This window comes from Ascaphus truei, chromosome 2 (assembly GCF_040206685.1).
Source record: "Ascaphus truei isolate aAscTru1 chromosome 2, aAscTru1.hap1, whole genome shotgun sequence".
NCBI classification, from domain to species: domain Eukaryota; kingdom Metazoa; phylum Chordata; class Amphibia; order Anura; family Ascaphidae; genus Ascaphus; species Ascaphus truei.
Window position 1 is genome coordinate 474,015,579 of NC_134484.1, and position 18,761 is coordinate 474,034,339.

General features: G+C 50.1%; 1 protein-coding gene across 16 annotated transcripts in view; it reads left to right on the plus strand.

The window, feature by feature from the left end:
- The window catches only part of LOC142488371 (uncharacterized), a 175,377-nt gene that overhangs the window by 137,946 nt on the left and 18,670 nt on the right, over positions 1-18,761 (plus strand). For 7 of the 16 annotated variants that reach the window (XM_075588835.1, XM_075588819.1, XM_075588824.1 and 4 more), the window contains exon 1: positions 14,696-15,106. The exons of 6 other annotated variants lie outside the window; for them this stretch is intronic. The gene's annotated coding sequence lies outside the window, so the exon portion shown is untranslated. Of the gene's footprint in view, positions 1-3,122; positions 3,264-14,695; positions 15,107-18,761 lie in introns of those variants that run through there. 3 more of the 16 variants (XM_075588821.1, XM_075588832.1, XM_075588830.1) reach the window with 1 other exon arrangement.

Below are 18,761 nucleotides of genomic sequence, written 5' to 3' on the forward strand. Positions count from 1 at the left end.
GCACAGCTCTATCATACTAAACACACACCAGCACATGTGAGCACAGCTCTATCATACTAAACACACACCAGCACATCTGAGCACAGCTCTATCATACTAAACAAACACCAGCACATGTGAGCACAGCTCTATCATACTAAACACACACCAGCACATGTGAGCACAGCTCTATCATACTAACCACACACCAGCACATGTGAGCACAGCTCTATCATACTAACCACACACCAGCACATGTGAGCACAGCTCTATCATACTAAACACACACCAGCACATGTGAGCACAGCTCTATCATACTAAACACACACCAGCACATGTGAGCACAGCTCTATCATACTAACCACTCCCCCCCCCCCCAACTGCGACGTGGCAACGTGATTTTTTTGCAGATGGGATTATTTGATTTTTATGAGGCTGTCGCCTCATGTGACAACCCCTGAACCAATCAATGGCCTGGTCGCCCGCGACGCCGCTAAATGAAATACAACTTTCGCTAGCCGCGACGGGTGATGTCGCGGGCACTATACGCCATTGCGACGAGTTGTATTTTGAAGTTTAGGCGACGTCGCTGGCTGACGTCACAAAAGGGGCGGGCAGAGGCACGGAGTAGCTCCTGATTGGCTGCAAGGGGAGACCGTCGCCAAAAAAAATCAAATGCCGGTGACTACCAGATTTCTGGTAGCGCTGTCTCTCTGTCGCCGTTGCGTGCACTATAAGCGCCGACGACGGCGACAACGCATTTGTTTTGCTGCGATGTCGCATCGCCGGCACTATACGCGCAGCCTAATACAGTGACGCAATGTCAGGTTACATTGGGCTGGTCACTTTAACCCTTTGGTCACCACGTTACGACCCAACTGAGGGGTTTTGCAGCTTAGGCTGCGTCCCCGCTGCAGCGCGTGCGCTATGGCGTCCCCGCTGCAAGGACAAGTACCGCCTCTCAATGGGGCCGGCCCCACAAGCTAATTACACAACCAGATTTTCTGAATACTAGGAAATTGCATTCAGAACTGGCGACTGCTGGCCACAACCCCCGGCGGTTCAGCCAATGAGGGCGAACCAGCCTGATGATGTCATGGCCGCGCCCCGTCACGCCCCTCCCCCCGTCTTTCCCCCTGCAGCTTCAGCACAGACTGCAGATCGCGGTTTTAAGCTGTGCACGCGCCGCCGCCAGAACGCCGGCACCCGTGCAGCAGCCACCACCGGGGACTTAGCCTAAGGCTGCGTCCCCGCTGGCGCTGACCGCGCTCCTGCGGTGACGTCACCAACTCTCTAAGCATGAGCGCTGGGTGTCCTGCCTATTTCGCAAGCGGGAGCGGGTTGGGGGGGCATTTTGAGCGCGCTTCAAAGTCACTTTTTTGTCTCAAGCACCAAGCTTGGGCGAGCGTGCGTTCCCGCGCAGGAGCGGTGACGTCTACATAACAAGTACACGAAGAAAAGGTGGCAAGCGCTGAGCACACAGCACGCTCAGCCTAAGGCTGCATCCCCGCTGGCGCTAAGTCCCCACTAGCGCTGAGTAGGCGGCGCTTGAGGCGGGGACTTACATATATAGATATCCCCGCTCGTGTGCGGGCACATACGCTCACCCGCGATTGGCGCTTTTGGTAAACAAAAAAACTATACTTGCCCGCGCGCTCAACTATCCGCAATACTCTACCCCGCGCATGCGTACAAGCCGGACACTCAGCGCTCATGCATGGAGCGCTCTCCAAGCATGAGCGCGCTCAGCGCTAGCGGGGACTTGGCCTTAGATTGCACAGGACGTGATCTGCCCAGATCTGCCCGTGATCTGCGCTCCTGCTCTGCCTCGCCTGCTCAAAATGGAGCTTTTTCCTGTCCTGGCAGGCGAGGCAGTGAACGCGTTCTGGGGGCGGAGCGGGAGGCGGGGCTAGTCCCTCGCTCCTGACCGCTCACGACGCTTCCCCGAGCGGCAGATTTGAAACTTGCCTGTCTCTGCAAAGTTTCTGAGCCTCCGCACGCATCAGCACGCATGCGGAAGGGGAAACTATAGCCGCGCTGATGACAGATGCAGGGGGTTAGTGCATCTGTTCAGCCCGGCTCAGCGAGGCTGAAGCTACTATGTCCCAGGCCTAAGTGTTAATGTCGGTGATTTTAATGTCGGTGATTAGCACAACGTAGTATCCCGCAGAAAAACATTATATTATTGACCTAATTTTTTTTTTAAATAATACATTTTAATAAAAAAAAAAACCCGAACAAAATAGGAAATGTATTCTTCCATATATAAACATATTACTAGCAGCTTCTCAGTAACTTGTTTCTTCAAAACCAGAGAGATTATATTTTTAGTTCACACGGAATCGTTAAACTTCGATCCAAGAAATCCTTTTGAAACTTTAGATACAGGGTCAGTGACCCCCCTGTGATATCCCAGAATCCCCTGGTGTTTCTCCTGTGCCTTATATATCTCTCTGTATGGCAGACACTGCGGGCAACTAACATTGGGGCGGTTCTGAGGTCCGGGGAGGTGGGAGAGAGTCATTCTTACCTGATGTAGGAATGGGGGCTGGGGGGGGGTCCCCTCTTTTATTCTATGTAAATAATATTATTATTATTGTGGGTTACACATCGCTAGCACCAAAAACTGCAACATTTCTGCAGCACAAACGCCCGCAGCTTTCAAAGGGTTAAAACTACAAAGTTATATTTTAAAGTGAGGAAATAATTGCAGCGGTTAACCCCTTCTGTGCCACAGGAAGCTACAACGCTCTAGTGTAATGGGGCCCCCTGTGATAAATAATGGGTTAAAGTCATGATTTAATTATTTCTTTGTTGTAATTAACACTAATGAATAAGCTTATAAAACTTTGTAACTTAAATTCTAACTTTAATTCCTAATGTGAAGCAAAAAGATCACTTCCACTAACCCTTTTCCCACCTGGATGAATTTATTTAGCAGAATAATTAACCTTTTCAGTGCCACAGATAAAAGGTGCAATGTTACCTATAAATTGGATTTCCTAAACAAATCCAACCATGCTAACAGCAAAGATTTTGTCTGCTTTCATTTTTAGAAATAAAATACTACATGCATTTTTGAGCTGGAGGTTTTTTCGATAGAATATTTTCTTGACCTTTATCTCCGCCCCTCCTTTTCACAGAGAGCTGATAAAGGAGAATGGGAGAGAGGGTGTAAACACTTACTAAATACACAGTGACATGAGATAAAATGAGCAGCCAGAGAGAATCACACCCCTCCCAATCTCACATCTCTGTGCTTCCAAAACGACTTTACAAATGAGGTAAAAACACTTTTGTGCATCAATCCCCCTGATGTGACCCTATAAACATGTCACTGCCATTAGTACACTTTGCCCCTAGGAGGGACTGACCCCTTAACCCTGTCACTGCCATTAGTACACTTTGCCCCTAGGAGGGACTGACCCCTTAACCCTGTCACTGCCATTAGTACACTTTGCCCCTAGGAGGGACTGACCCCTTAACCCTGTCACTGCCATTAGTACACTTTGCCCCTAGGAGGGACTGACCCCTTAACCCTGTCACTGCCATTAGTATACTTTGCCCCTAGGAGGGACTGACCCCTTAACCCTGTCACTGCCATTAGTACACTTTGCCCCTAGGAGGGACTGACCCCTTAACCCTGTCACTGCCATTAGTACACTTTGCCCCTAGGAGGGACTGACCCCTTAACCCTGTCACTGCCATTAGTACACTTTGCCCCTAGGAGGGACTGACCCCTTAACCCTGTCACTGCCATTAGTACACTTTGCCCCTAGGAGGGACTGACCCCATAACCCTGTCACTGCCATTAGTACACTTTGCCCCTAGGAGGGACTGACCCCTTAACCCTGTCACTGCCATTAGTACACTTTGCCCCTAGGAGGGACTGACCCCTTAACCCTGTCACTGCCATTAGTACACTTTGCCCCTAGGAGGGACTGACCCCTTAACCCTGTACCTGCCATTAGTACACTTTGCCCCTAGGAGAGACTGACCCCTTAACCCTGTCACTGCCATTAGTACACTTTGCCCCTAGGAGGGACTGACCCCTTAACCCTGTCACTGCCATTAGTACACTTTGCTCCTAGGAGGGACTGACCCCTTAACCCTGTACCTGCCATTAGTACACTTTGCCCCTAGGAGAGACTGACCCCTTAACCCTGTCACTGCCATTAGTACACTTTGCCCCTAGGAGGGACTGACCCCTTAACCCTGTCACTGCCATTAGTACACTTTGCTCCTAGGAGGGACTGACCCCTTAACCATGTCACTGCCATTAGTACACTTTGCTCCTAGGAGGGGCTGACCCCTTAACCATGTCACTGCCATTAGTACACTTTGCCCCTAGGAGGGGCTGACCCCTTAACCATGTCACTGCCATTAGTACACTTTGCCCCTAGGAGAGACTGACCCCTTAACCATGTCACTGCCATTAGTACACTTTGCCCCTAGGAGAGACTGACCCCTTAACCCTGTCACTGCCATTAGTACACTTTGCCCCTAGGAGGGGCTGACCCCTTAACACTGTCACTGCCATTAGTACACTTTGCCCCTAGGAGGGACTGACCCCTTAACCATGTCACTGCCATTGGTACACTTTGCTCCTAGCAGGGACTGACCCCTTAACCATGTCACGGCCATTGGTACACTTTGCTCCTAGGAGAGACTGACCCCTTAACCCTGTCACTGCCATTAGTACACTTTGCCCCTAGGAGGGACTGACCACTTAACCCTGTCACTGCCATTAATACACTTTGCCCCTAGGAGGGACTGACCCCTTAACCCTGTCACTGCCATTAGTACACTTTGCCCCTAGGAGGGACTGACCCCTTAACCCTGTCACTGCCATTAGTACACTTTGCCCCTAGGAGGGACTGACCCCTTAACCCTGTCACTGCCATTAGCACACTTTGCTCCTAGGAGGGACTGACCCCTTAACCATGTCCCTGCCATTAGTACACTTTGCTCCTAGGAGGGACTGACCCCTTAACCCTGTCACTGCCATTAGTACACTTTGCCCCTAGGAGGGACTGACCACTTAACCCTGTCACTGCCATTAATACACTTTGCTCCTAGGAGGGACTGACCCCTTAACCCTGTCACTGCCATTAGTACACTTTGCCCCTAGGAGGGACTGACCCCTTAACCCTGTCACTGCCATTAGTACACTTTGCTCCTAGGAGGGACTGACCCCTTAACCATGTCCCTGCCATTAGTACACTTTGCTCCTAGGAGGGACTGACCCCTTAACCATGTCACTGCCATTAGTACACTTTGCCCCTAGGAGAGACTGACCCCTTAACCATGTCACTGCCATTAGTACACTTTGCCCCTAGGAGAGACTGACCCCTTAACCCTGTCACTGCCATTAGTACACTTTGCTCCTAGGAGGGACTGACCCCTTAACCATGTCACTGCCATTAGTACACTTTGCCCCTAGGAGAGACTGACCCCTTAACCCTGTCACTGCCATTAGTACACTTTGCCCCTAGGAGGGGCTGACCCCTTAACACTGTCACTGCCATTAGTACACTTTGCTCCTAGGAGGGACTGACCCCTTAACCATGTCACTGCAATTGGTACACTTTGCTCCTAGCAGGGACTGACCCCTTAACCATGTCACGGCCATTGGTACACTTTGCTCCTAGGAGAGACTGACCCCTTAACCCTGTCACTGCCATTAGTACACTTTGCCCCTAGGAGAGACTGACCCCTTAACCCTGTCACTGCCATTAGTACACTTTGCCCCTAGGAGGGACTGACCCCTTAACCCTGTCACTGCCATTAGTACACTTTGCTCCTAGGAGGGACTGACCCCTTAACCATGTCACTGCCATTAGTACACTTTGCTCCTAGGAGGGGCTGACCCCTTAACCATGTCACTGCCATTAGTACACTTTGCCCCTAGGAGGGGCTGACCCCTTAACCATGTCACTGCCATTAGTACACTTTGCCCCTAGGAGAGACTGACCCCTTAACCATGTCACTGCCATTAGTACACTTTGCCCCTAGGAGAGACTGACCCCTTAACCCTGTCACTGCCATTAGTACACTTTGCCCCTAGGAGAGACTGACCCCTTAACCCTGTCACTGCCATTAGTACACTTTGCCCCTAGGAGGGGCTGACCCCTTAACACTGTCACTGCCATTAGTACACTTTGCTCCTAGGAGGGACTGACCCCTTAACCATGTCACTGCAATTGGTACACTTTGCTCCTAGCAGGGACTGACCCCTTAACCATGTCACGGCCATTGGTACACTTTGCTCCTAGGAGAGACTGACCCCTTAACCCTGTCACTGCCATTAGTACACTTTGCCCCTAGGAGGGACTGACCACTTAACCCTGTCACTGCCATTAATACACTTTGCCCCTAGGAGGGACTGACCCCTTAACCCTGTCACTGCCATTAGTACACTTTGCCCCTAGGAGGGACTGACCCCTTAACCCTGTCACTGCCATTAGTACACTTTGCCCCTAGGAGGGACTGACCCCTTAACCCTGTCACTGCCATTAGCACACTTTGCTCCTAGGAGGGACTGACCCCTTAACCATGTCCCTGCCATTAGTACACTTTGCTCCTAGGAGGGACTGACCCCTTAACCCTGTCACTGCCATTAGTACACTTTGCCCCTAGGAGGGACTGACCACTTAACCCTGTCACTGCCATTAATACACTTTGCTCCTAGGAGGGACTGACCCCTTAACCCTGTCACTGCCATTAGTACACTTTGCCCCTAGGAGGGACTGACCCCTTAACCCTGTCACTGCCATTAGTACACTTTGCTCCTAGGAGGGACTGACCCCTTAACCATGTCCCTGCCATTAGTACACTTTGCTCCTAGGAGGGACTGACCCCTTAACCATGTCACTGCCATTAGTACACTTTGCCCCTAGGAGAGACTGACCCCTTAACCATGTCACTGCCATTAGTACACTTTGCCCCTAGGAGAGACTGACCCCTTAACCCTGTCACTGCCATTAGTACACTTTGCTCCTAGGAGGGGCTGACCCCTTAACCCTGTCACTGCCATTAGTACACTTTGCCCCTAGGAGAGACTGACCCCTTAACCCTGTCACTGCCATTAGTACACTTTGCCCCTAGGAGAGACTGACCCCTTAACCCTGTCACTGCCATTAGTACACTTTGCTCCTAGGAGGGGCTGACCCCTTAACCCTGTCACTGCCATTAGTACACTTTGCCCCTAGCAGGGACTGACCCCTTAACCATGTCACTGCCATTAGTACACTTTGCCCCTAGGAGGGGCTGACCCCTTAACCCTGTCACTGCCATTAGTACACTTTGCTCCTAGGAGGGGCTGACCCCTTAACCCTGTCACTGCCATTAGTACACTTTGCTCCTAGGAGGGACTGACCCCTTAACCATGTCACTGCCATTAGTACACTTTGTCCCTAGGAGGGACTGACCCCTTAACCATGTCACTGCCATTAGTACACTTTGTCCCTAGGAGGGACTGACCCCTTAACCCTGTCACTGCCATTAGTACACTTTGCTCCTAGGAGGGACTGACCCCTTAACCATGTCACTGCCATTAGTACACTTTGTCCCTAGGAGGGACTGACCCCTTAACCATGTCACTGCCATTATTACCCTCACCTGCTGTGTCTGTAAGTTTCCCAACATACCCTCTCCGGGGCAGGGATTTCCTTTCCTATGGTCTGATTTTGTTGCACTTATTGCATTATAATTCCATATACGGTACTGGCTTTGTAAAGGGCTGAGTATACTGTGGGCACTATGTAAATACAGACATACAGTAGATATACACACTTTGCCCCTAGGAGGGACTGGCCCTTTAAACTTTTCTGCCCCCGAGTTTAAAGCTTTCAGTGCTCCAGGGATTAACCTCTTCTATACCAGCCCTACTGTCACTATCGGTTTAATCTGACAGGACAGAGCTGTACCACAGACGGCTTTATACAATGCACAATGAGTTCTCCTATAAACACACTGTTCCTGGAGCATTGTTATAGTGACTATAAGAACAGCGTGTTTATCTGTGTTACATGTGTAACGGTTTTACTGGCCCCCACCCAATCTCACATTGGCCCCTGTGGTCTACTGGCCCCATTACATGTATGTATAGTGTGTGTGGTGCACCTGCTGGCTTACAGGACTTCTTAGTCTCCCGCTTGGTTGGTATGGGGATATCAGCACGACAGGCATCTGAGGTAGTGTGATCTGAGTCTTACTCGCATACGATGCAGCGCCTCCACCCCATCAGGATCTCTGCGGCTGCAGGGAGAAGTGTCTGATGGGGACCTCCTTCTGGGTGCCTCCTTCTGTGTAATAACTTCACTCTCACACAGCAACGATCTTGTGAAACTGGGCATCTTTATTGCATGTTCAGGCAGACTGCCCCTCATCGCGATCGTACTAGCCGCTCATCTCTTTGCTGCACTCCATTGGGAAGGTTCCTTCTCTCCCAATAGAGTGGCTCTCCACCTCTCCCCTAAGGGAGATTCCCCAGCTTGCCTCTCTGCCACTTGAGCTGCACAGACTCACAGCTCTTGCATCAGACACTGCAACACTGTTGCAGACCTCCACATGACTCTCCTGAACACAGTCAGAACACAGACTGAACCACTAACTTTAGGCAGTGCTGTGTCTTATATAGACTCACAAAACAGACTCACCTCTGTGTCACTAATAGTGGACACAGAGCATATTGTCACTTCCCTTGTGTACATATGACACTTCATCAGGGACGAGGGCAAACCTCCATGATTGTTACTGGCAACCCAGCATACTGTACTTACCAGGATTACTGCCAGTATGAAGGAGATATGTACACCAATTTTACACATGGCTACACATGTTACTGACATATTTATGGGATATCGCTTTGTAATGTTTGCAGGATCCCCCTTGTCTATTCTCTCACAGAATTAGTACCGGGGTGTCCTTTGGAGCCTGAGATACTGGCCCCTGTAGTTACTGGCACTTCTGCCCCTGTTTGGGAAATCCGCTGTGCCCATCTTATAATTTTGAGGCTGTATACTGGTAAATCTCAGGAACTGGGGGGTGTCTGGAGGTAAGAATAGCGCAGATCTGCTCCCCCAGTCTGTAAACACATACATTGTGACAATAAGGGGGAATGCTGCTAAAATAGAACTAATTATACTACTTTAAATATGGCCGCCAATGAGAAATTTCTTACATTCCTTGTTACTCAACCCGGATAATGTCGGCTATAAATATGACAGGATAGCAGTCAGGAAATGAAAGCGAAGGTGTTAAATGCCTGAGTGCTTTCCCTATATTGCACATTCCAGGTATATAGTGGAAGTGAGAGTAGAATCAGTGCAGTGTGTCTGGCTGCTGAGAGGCTGCGCTACTGTAGGGTTACCAGGTGTCCAGTATTGAACCGGACTGTATTGCATTTTACTGTCCAGTAAAAAAAAAATTAGAGGTAATACTGGACAAGTACTGTATGTGTATACCGGTATTACCTCTCTGGACATGTATGTGTGTGTATATACCGGTATTGCCTCTCTGGACATGTATGTGTGTGTATATACCGGTATTGCTGCTCTGGACATGTATCTGTGTATATACCGGTATTGCTGCTCTGGAGATGTATGTGTGTGTATATACCGGTATTGCTGCTCTGGACATGTATGTGTGTGTATATACCGGTATTGCTGCTCTGGACATGTATGTGTGTGTATATACCGGTATTGCCTCTCTGGACATGTATGTGTGTGTATATACCGGTATTACCTCTCTGGACATGTATGTGTGTGTATATACCGGTATTGCTGCTCTGGACATGTATGTGTGTATATACCGGTATTGCTGCTCTGGACATGTATGTGTGTGTATATACCGGTATTGCTGCTCTGGACATGTATGTGTGTGTATATACCGGTATTGCTGCTCTGGACATGTATGTGTGTGTATATACCGGTATTGCCTCTCTGGACATGTATGTGTGTGTATATACCGGTATTACCTCTCTGGACATGTATGTGTGTGTATATACCGGTATTGCCGCTCTGGACATGTATGTGTGTGTATATACCGGTATTACCTCTCTGGACATGTATGTGTGTGTATATACCGGTATTGCCGCTCTGGACATGTATGTGTGTGTATATACCGGTATTGCTTCTCTGGACATGTATGTGTGTGTATATACCGGTATTGCCTCTCTGGACATGTATGTGTGTGTATATACCGGTATTGCCTCTCTGGACATGTATGTGTGTGTATATACCGGTATTGCCTCTCTGGACATGTATGTGTGTGTATATACCGGTATTGCCTCTCTGGACATGTATGTGTGTGTATATACCGGTATTGCTTCTCTGGACATGTATGTGTGTGTATATACCGGTATTGCCTCTCTGGACATGTATGTGTGTGTATATACCGGTATTGCCTCTCTGGACATGTATGTGTGTGTATATACCGGTATTGCCTCTCTGGACATGTATGTGTGTGTATATACCGGTATTGCCGCTCTAGACATGTATGTGTGTGTATATACCGGTATTGCCTCTCTGGACATGTATGTGTGTGTATATACCGGTATTGCCGCTCTGGACATGTATGTGTGTGTATATACCGGTATTGTTTCTCTGGACATGTATGTGTGTGTATATACCGGTATTGCCTCTCTGGACATGTATGTGTGTGTATATACCGGTATTGCCTCTCTGGACATGTATGTGTGTGTATATACCGGTATTGCTTCTCTGGACATGTATGTGTGTGTATATACCGGTATTGCCTCTCTGGACATGTATGTGTGTGTATATACCGGTATTGCCTCTCTGGACATGTATGTGTGTGTATATACCGGTATTGCTTCTCTGGACATGTATGTGTGTGTATATACCGGTATTGCCTCTCTGGACATGTATGTGTGTGTATATACCGGTATTGCCTCTCTGGACATGTATGTGTGTGTATATACCGGTATTGCCTCTCTGGACATGTATGTGTGTGTATATACCGGTATATTGCCTCTCTGGACATGTATGTGTGTGTATATACCGGTATTGCCGCTCTAGACATGTATGTGTGTGTATATACCGGTATTGCCTCTCTGGACATGTATGTGTGTGTATATACCGGTATTGCTGCTCTGGACATGTATGTGTGTGTATATACCGGTATTGCTGCTCTGGACATGTATGTGTGTGTATATACCGGTATTGCCTCTCTGGACATGTATGTGTGTGTATATACCGGTATTACCTCTCTGGACATGTATGTGTGTGTATATACCGGTATTGCCGCTCTGGACATGTATGTGTGTGTATATACCGGTATTACCTCTCTGGACATGTATGTGTGTGTATATACCGGTATTACCTCTCTGGACATGTATGTGTGTGTATATACCGGTATTGCCGCTCTGGACATGTATGTGTGTGTATATACCGGTATTGCTTCTCTGGACATGTATGTGTGTGTATATACCGGTATTGCCTCTCTGGACATGTATGTGTGTGTATATACCGGTATTGCCTCTCTGGACATGTATGTGTGTGTATATACCGGTATTGCTTCTCTGGACATGTATGTGTGTGTATATACCGGTATTGCCTCTCTGGACATGTATGTGTGTGTATATACCGGTATTGCCTCTCTGGACATGTATGTGTGTGTATATACCGGTATTGCCTCTCTGGACATGTATGTGTGTGTATATACCGGTATTGCCGCTCTAGACATGTATGTGTGTGTATATACCGGTATTGCCTCTCTGGACATGTATGTGTGTGTGTATATACCGGTATTGCTGCTCTGGACATGTATGTGTGTATATACCGGTATTGCCTGTCCTGGAACAGGATTGTTCATTTCAGTTCCCCCCTTTGCAGCTCTGCCTGCTAGCCCTTTATATTTCAGTTGCATGTTTTCCCTGCTCAGAAAACTGACAGTGCCTGTGTAATCGATACATTATTGTTACACATTCCCTTTTTACACAGCCAGTAGCTGGTTGCCTTGCCAACCTCTTTAATCCCCGTGGCTAAGTGGACTTTTCCATACTCCCCTGTCTGTATTCACAGGTAGCCTAGTCCTGTCACTATTCCTGTGTGACAAAGATTACTCACTTCCTTTTCCATCCTAAGCAGGCTGAGTGAGTACCTCTCATGCTATCTACCCCCTGGCAAGGCCATTCCGTTTTTACCTTCACTTGATATAAAAAAAAATCCACATAGAGAAGCACTTTCTTACCACTCCACAACATCTACAAGTACCCTTTATTTGCTGTGACTTTCCCAATAAAGGTAAGAAAATACATAAGGACTTGTTGTGCTTTCAAAGAGGGACGAGTTAAGCTATCTGGCCTCATTCACATCCTACATGTGACCCTGGTTCCAGAATATTACCTCTCTGGACATAGTGACCTGGCCGGCTTGGGATGGCTGCGGGATTTCCCCGAGCATGGGCTGTTGCTAGGGGTTTGTGTGTGTGACCAGGGCCGGGTTACCCAATAGGCAGAATAAGTCTGTGCTTAGGGCACCATATATTATGTGAATATTTGCTTTTTCAAAAAAGCATTGAAGTCACTATGAGAAAAATCTAAACTTTTTATACTCTTTCCCCATTTTTCTGTTCTCTTGTAGAACTTACCCCCACCTAAACCAGGGGGTGTACTACTAACGCAGATCGAAATAATGCGAGGAAATCGGATCATGTCATGTGCTGCAATAAATTTATGTTTAATGATTGATATATTTTTCTGAATTATATATACTTGAATCGTTTTTTTTTCTTGTATATTTATATATACAGAAAACTGTGGTAACCCTTGTGTCCCTTTGTGGACAATTCTCATTTTCACCGTTAGGCCGAGGCCCCGGTGGCGGCGCTGCGCGTGTAGCCGAGGTCTGCGGTAAGCTGCAGGGGGAAAGACGGGGGGGGGGGAGCGTGGTGGGGGGCGCGGCCACGACGTTACCCGGTAAGTACGCCCTCATTGGCTGAACCGCCAGGGGGGCGTGGCCAGCGCTCCGTGGCAAGTTGTGAGCACAGATTTCCTGACTTCAGGGAAGTCTGTTCGCACACAACGCGGCGGGCAAGGCAGCAAGCGGGCCCGGCCCCATTTTGAGTGGCGGTTCTTGTCTATGGTGGGCGCTGCAGCAGGGACTTGGCCTTAGGCTGAGTTCCAGCTGGCGCTGAGCGCGCTCATGCTTAGAGCATGAGTGCCGGGTGTCCTGCAACTTGCGCACGCGAGTGCGGGGGGAAGAGGGTGGGGGGGGCGCAATTGCGGGCTATCTGAGCAAGCGGGAAAGTCTAAAAATGTTATTTACAAAAGCGCCGAGCGTGTGTGCCCGCGCATGCGCGTGAGCCGGAACTTGTATGTATGTATATATATACAGTGTTCGACAAACCTATACATTTGCTCGCCCCGGGCGAGTGGATTTAACATTGTGGCGAGCTCCTATTGGCCCAAGCAGCACAGGTTTGGTACTAGGTGGCGAGTAGATTTTTTTGTGTGGCGAGTAGATTTTTGGGTGATTTGTCGACCACTATATATATATATATGTGCGCACCGACCACGAAAAAAAATTTTTTAGCGGGCAACTTTTACTTAACTGTTTTCTTTTTATTGTAATATGGAAAAAAAACATTACAGTGCAATTCACTGCCCCCGAAATCCACGCGGGGGGTGGGCGGCCGGGGGGTGGGCGGCTGGGGGGTGGGCCGCCAGACTGGCAGCTAATTCCGCGGTTGCTGCAGCCTAGGTGCGCTTCCCTCCTGCAGGGGGGAGCAGACCCACAGGCAACAGACAGGACGCCCGCGCTTGCGCGCCGGGACCTCGGCTCTGCCCATGCGCCCGGGGAATCGCCAATTTTTTTTTCCAACTATAACGGGCACGGCCGGGCGGCTGGGCCCCCAGACTCACAGGGCCTGGGGCGCCAACCCCGGCAGACCCCTCTCCCCGTTGGGGGGCGTTCCTAGGCGTGTCACGGAGCTGGTTCGCCCTCATTGGGCGAACCACTCACGTGACGTGTCTGTCATGCTGAGAAATCAGTTTAACTGATTTCTCACACAACGCGCGCTCCTTCCTCGCGGAGACGCCCGCACACCGCATGGACGAGAACGCCGCACGGTCTGCAGTACCATGGCCCCAGCCTTAGGCCTCGGGCATGGTCAGCGCTTATGGGCTGAGGCGCGCTGCTGCTCGGTACTGAGCCCCTGCAGCCGCAATGAGAGCGGCTTTAGCAGGGGCTTGCGCACGCGTCAGCACGCTTGGGGAAGCGTGTGTCTGACGGAGTTTTGAAATTTCCCCGCTTGCCGGAGCGCAGGGCCGGTCACGTGAGCGGTTCGCCCAATGAGGGCGAACCAGCACCGTGACGTCACTGGCCCGCCTCCGACCCGCCCCCTGACGGCGCGCTGTGTAAGGCCTTTCCCTGAGCCTCAGCGCGCCTCCGCACTGCTAGAACAACTATGTCCCAGGCCTTAGACACCTTGTATCCGCTCTGTCTGTTTCACTGCAAATGTATGTATTTATTTATAAAATGTTTTACCAGGAAGTAATACATTGAGAGTTACCGCTCGTTTTCACGTATGTCCTGTGTCTGCACAGAAAGCAGGTCACAGCAAGCAGGGGGAGGCAGCAAGTGAGGTGAGGATACAGCTAGCAGGGGGAGGTGACACAGGAGGGAGGAGGGGACACAAGAGGTAGGGGAGGACACAGATAGCAGGGGGAGGGACACAGGAGAGAGGAGGGGACACAGATAGCAGGGGGAGGTGTGAGCACAGAGATCACAGCTAGCAGGGAATAACCGGTCTGTCCTCCGGTTTGGAAGTGAGATCCCAGTAAATATGAGGCGTCCCCTTCCCAGGTACAGACAGGGCTGTGTTATCATGCAGGAGAAATGAGCAGCTGCTGAGGGGCTGATAAAGGAGGGGCAGAGGATAAACGGGGCAGTAACCCCCATAAGGGTAGTGGGACTGTCCTCTTCTCCTGCACAATAGGAAGCTTCAGACATTCATTAGCTGCTCACATCCCGGCCTCCTGAGACCTGCAGTCTGGGCAAATAGCCACTAATGTACTGGGCAGCAGGGGACTGGGACCAGTGAGGGAGGAATACAGGGAGTAATCACAGGCCGGCAGGACCCACTCACAAGCAGCAGCAAGGTAATCATCAGAATATATTAATATATCTGCTTAATCCCTATTTATGTTTATGTATATAGGTATTATGTATATAGGTATTATGTTTATGTGTATATAGGTATTATGTATATAGGTATTATGTTTATGTGTATATAGGTATTATGTATATAGGTATTATGTTTATGTATATAGGTATTATGTATATAGGTATTATGTTTATGTATATAGGTATTATGTATATAGGTATTATGTTTATGTATATAGGTACAGTAGTGAGTTAGTCTTTATTTGGAGTGCTGGTCTGACTTGTATATTGTTTCTATAGCTGAAGTGCCTTATTGTGGGGCTGGAGTCTGGTTGTTATTATGGCGGTGATGCATTATCTGGGAACCCGTGGAACACAGTGTGGGTGTGTGTGTGAGTGTGTGTGTGTGAGTGTGAGTGTGAGTTTGGTCCCTTTATCTCAGGGCATTTCATACCTCATAGTTTTACCTTTTTGCTGTGTTTTTCTGGATTCCTTGTGAATAATGATTGTGCCCGGGACTGACTCGTTTTAAAGGGAATGAGACAAGACGAGGAAAGATAATAAATAGATAAATAATAACTTCTGGACAATTTGCCTTTACTGATTTACAAACACCCGGACTTGGTTTGCAGCGTAAAAAGCTCCCCAATACTATACTGGCTCACATAAACCAGTCCTGTTGAGCCTGCCAGAAATAGTCTGTCTCCGGATCACGTGCCTGAAATTGTGCTGAAGGTTTCTGCTTTGTAGAAATATGACTTCAAACATTTTATTGCAAAACCTCTGTAATTGCAGCTTCTGAAGTGTGTGTGTTTGTGTGTTTGTGTGTGTGTGTGTGTGTGTGTGTGTGTGTGCGTGCGTACCTTGTGCAAAACAAATGCATTGTCGCCGTCGTGGGCGCTTATAGAGCAGGCGACGGAGCGACAGAGCTACAAGAAATCTGGTAGTCACTGATATTTGATTTTTTTTTCGGCGACGGTCTCCTCTTGCAGCCTATCGGGAGCTTGTCCATGCCTCTGCCCTCCCCCTTTTGTGACGTCCCTGGACTTGCAGCCAGCGACGTCGCCCAAAACTAAAGTGCAACTCTAGCGACGGGTGACGTCATCGGTCGCGTCGCTGTCGCCAACACTATAAGTGCGGACTAAGCCCGATTTGGACCAGATTAGACTTTTTTTTTTTACCTCTAATCAGCGAACACAGATAATACTACAAACCAAAGCTAAGGAAGATGTAAGAAGAGTTTCACTGATTTATTTCCCAGGCTAACCACCTCTTCCCACGACAAAGGGCGATATTAATAGGAAGCTAATATCCTTTCTGTGTTTATTGTTTTATTTGCACAGTGCCGGCCCTGTACACAGCACTTTACAGCATTACAATGCCAGGTAAATAATGTACATTACAAAAAATGGGAACCAGGGCAACAGGTAAATAGCAGCATAAGTAGGGTGACCATACGGCTCGGGTTTAGGCTGCGTCCCCGCTAGCGCTGAGCGGGTAGCGCTTGGCGAGGTGACGTGTGTGTGTGTGTGTGTGTGTGTGTGTGTGTGTGTGTGTATATATATATGTATGTATATATATGTATGTATATGTATATATATATGTATGTATGTATATATATGTATGTATGTGTATATATATATATATATATATATATATATATATATATATATATCCACGCGATGCGCGTATGCGCGGGCACACACGCTCACCGGCGCTCTGCGCTTACATAAACAAATTTTACAGCCTTGCAAGCGCGCTCAGCTTCCCCTGCATTGTCCCCCCCTGTCTGCAGTGCGGGCGCGCTGACTGAGGGAGCGGGGCCTTAGCCAGGACCGTCCCTGCTTTTCATTAAACGTTTTTCAAAATCATTAAAAATGTCCCGGTTCTGAGCTTTCCCCTGTTTGGATTGGAGAGGAGGGTGGGAGCGGGGCCCCTAGCGGTCCAACCCAGAAGTCGGTCACAACTTCCTGTGTTTGCCGCCACGATGGACCCACCCGGGGAAGGGGAGGGGGAGTGTGTGGGAGGGAGGGAGGGGGAGTGTGTGGGAGGGAGGAAGGGGGAGTGTGTGGGAGGGAGGGAGGGGGAGTGTGTGGGAGGGAGGAAGGGGGAGTGTGTGGGAGGGAGGAAGGGGGAGTGTGTGGGAGGGAGGAAGGGGGAGTGTGTGGGAGGGAGGGAGGGGGAGTGTGTGGGAGGGAGGGAGGGGGAGTGTGTGGGAGGGAGGGAGGGGGAGTGTGTGGGAGGGAGGGAGGGGGAGTGTGTGGGAGGGAGGGAGGGGGAGTGTGTGGGAGGGAGGGAGGGGGAGTGTGTGGGAGGGAGGGAGGGGGAGTGTGTGGGAGGGAGGGAGGGGGAGTGTGTGGGAGGGAGGGAGGGGGAGTGTGAGGGAGGGAGGGAGGGAGGGAGGAAGGGGGAGTGTGTGGGAGGGAGGGAGGGAGGGAGGAAGGGGGAGTGTGTGGGAGGGAGGGAGGGAGGGAGGAAGGGGGAGTGTGTGGGAGGGAGGGAGGGAGGAAGGGGGAGTGTGTTGGAAGGGGGAGTGTGTGGGAGGGAGGAAGGGGGAGTGTGTGTGAGGGAGGGAGGGAGGAAGGGGGAGTGTGTGTGAGGGAGGGAGGGAGGAAGGGGGAGTGTGTGTGAGGGAGGGAGGGAGGAAGGGGGAGTGTGTGTGAGGAAGGGGGAGTGTGTGTGAGGGAGGGAGGGAGGAAGGGGGAGTGTGGGGGAGGGGGAGTGTGGGGGAGGGGGAGTGTGGGGGAGGGGGAGTGTGGGGGAGGGGGAGTGTGGGAGGGAGGGGGAGTGTGGGAGGGAGGGGGAGTGTGTGAGGGAGGGAGGGAGGAAGGGGGAGTGTGGGGGAGGGGGAGTGTGGGAGGGAGGGAGGGGGAGTGTGGGGGAGGGGGAGTGTGGGAGGGAGGGAGGGGGAGTGTGGGGGAGGGGGAGTGTGTGGGAGGGAGGGAGGGGGTGTGGGAGGGAGGGAGGGGGAGTGTGTGGGAGGGAGGTCCCCCTGTGTGGGGGGGAGGGAGGTCCCCCTGTGTGGGGGGGAGGGAGGTCCCCCTGTGTGGGGGGGAGGGAGGGAGGGGGAGTGTGTGGGAGGGAGGAAGGAAGGGGGAGTGTGTGGGAGGGAGGAAGGGGGAGTGTGTGGGAGGGAGGGAGGAAGGAAGGGGGAGTGTGTGGGAGGGAGGGAGGAAGGGGGAGTGTGTGGGAGGGAGGGAGGAAGGGGGAGTGTGTGGGAGGAAGGGAGGAAGGGGGAGTGTGTGGGAGGGGGGAGAGTTTGTGTTATGTTAGGAACCTGAAATAAATCAATAATATAGCATAGATGAAGACGTTATTAGCCCATACCATTATAATAATATTTATTTTTAAGTGATGTAATTTATTTTATAAATAACTTTAATGTGTCCTGGTTTCTACTTTGGAAAATCTGGTCTCCCTGAACATAAGGCTAAAGGAGCCCCTGCCCCAGAGAGCTTGCAATCTAAGTGTTCTCTACGTGTGGCTCGCCGGAGTCACAGTGCGTTATTGGAAGTGCAGGCGCACAGAGGTCAGGCGCACAGAGGTCAGGCGCACCCGGAGGAGTTTATTGCGCAGGCGCGACTTTTTTTAATAAGCTGGGGTTTTTTTTTGTTTTTTTTAAGAGGTGAATTTGCAGCTGAGCCTTTGAAT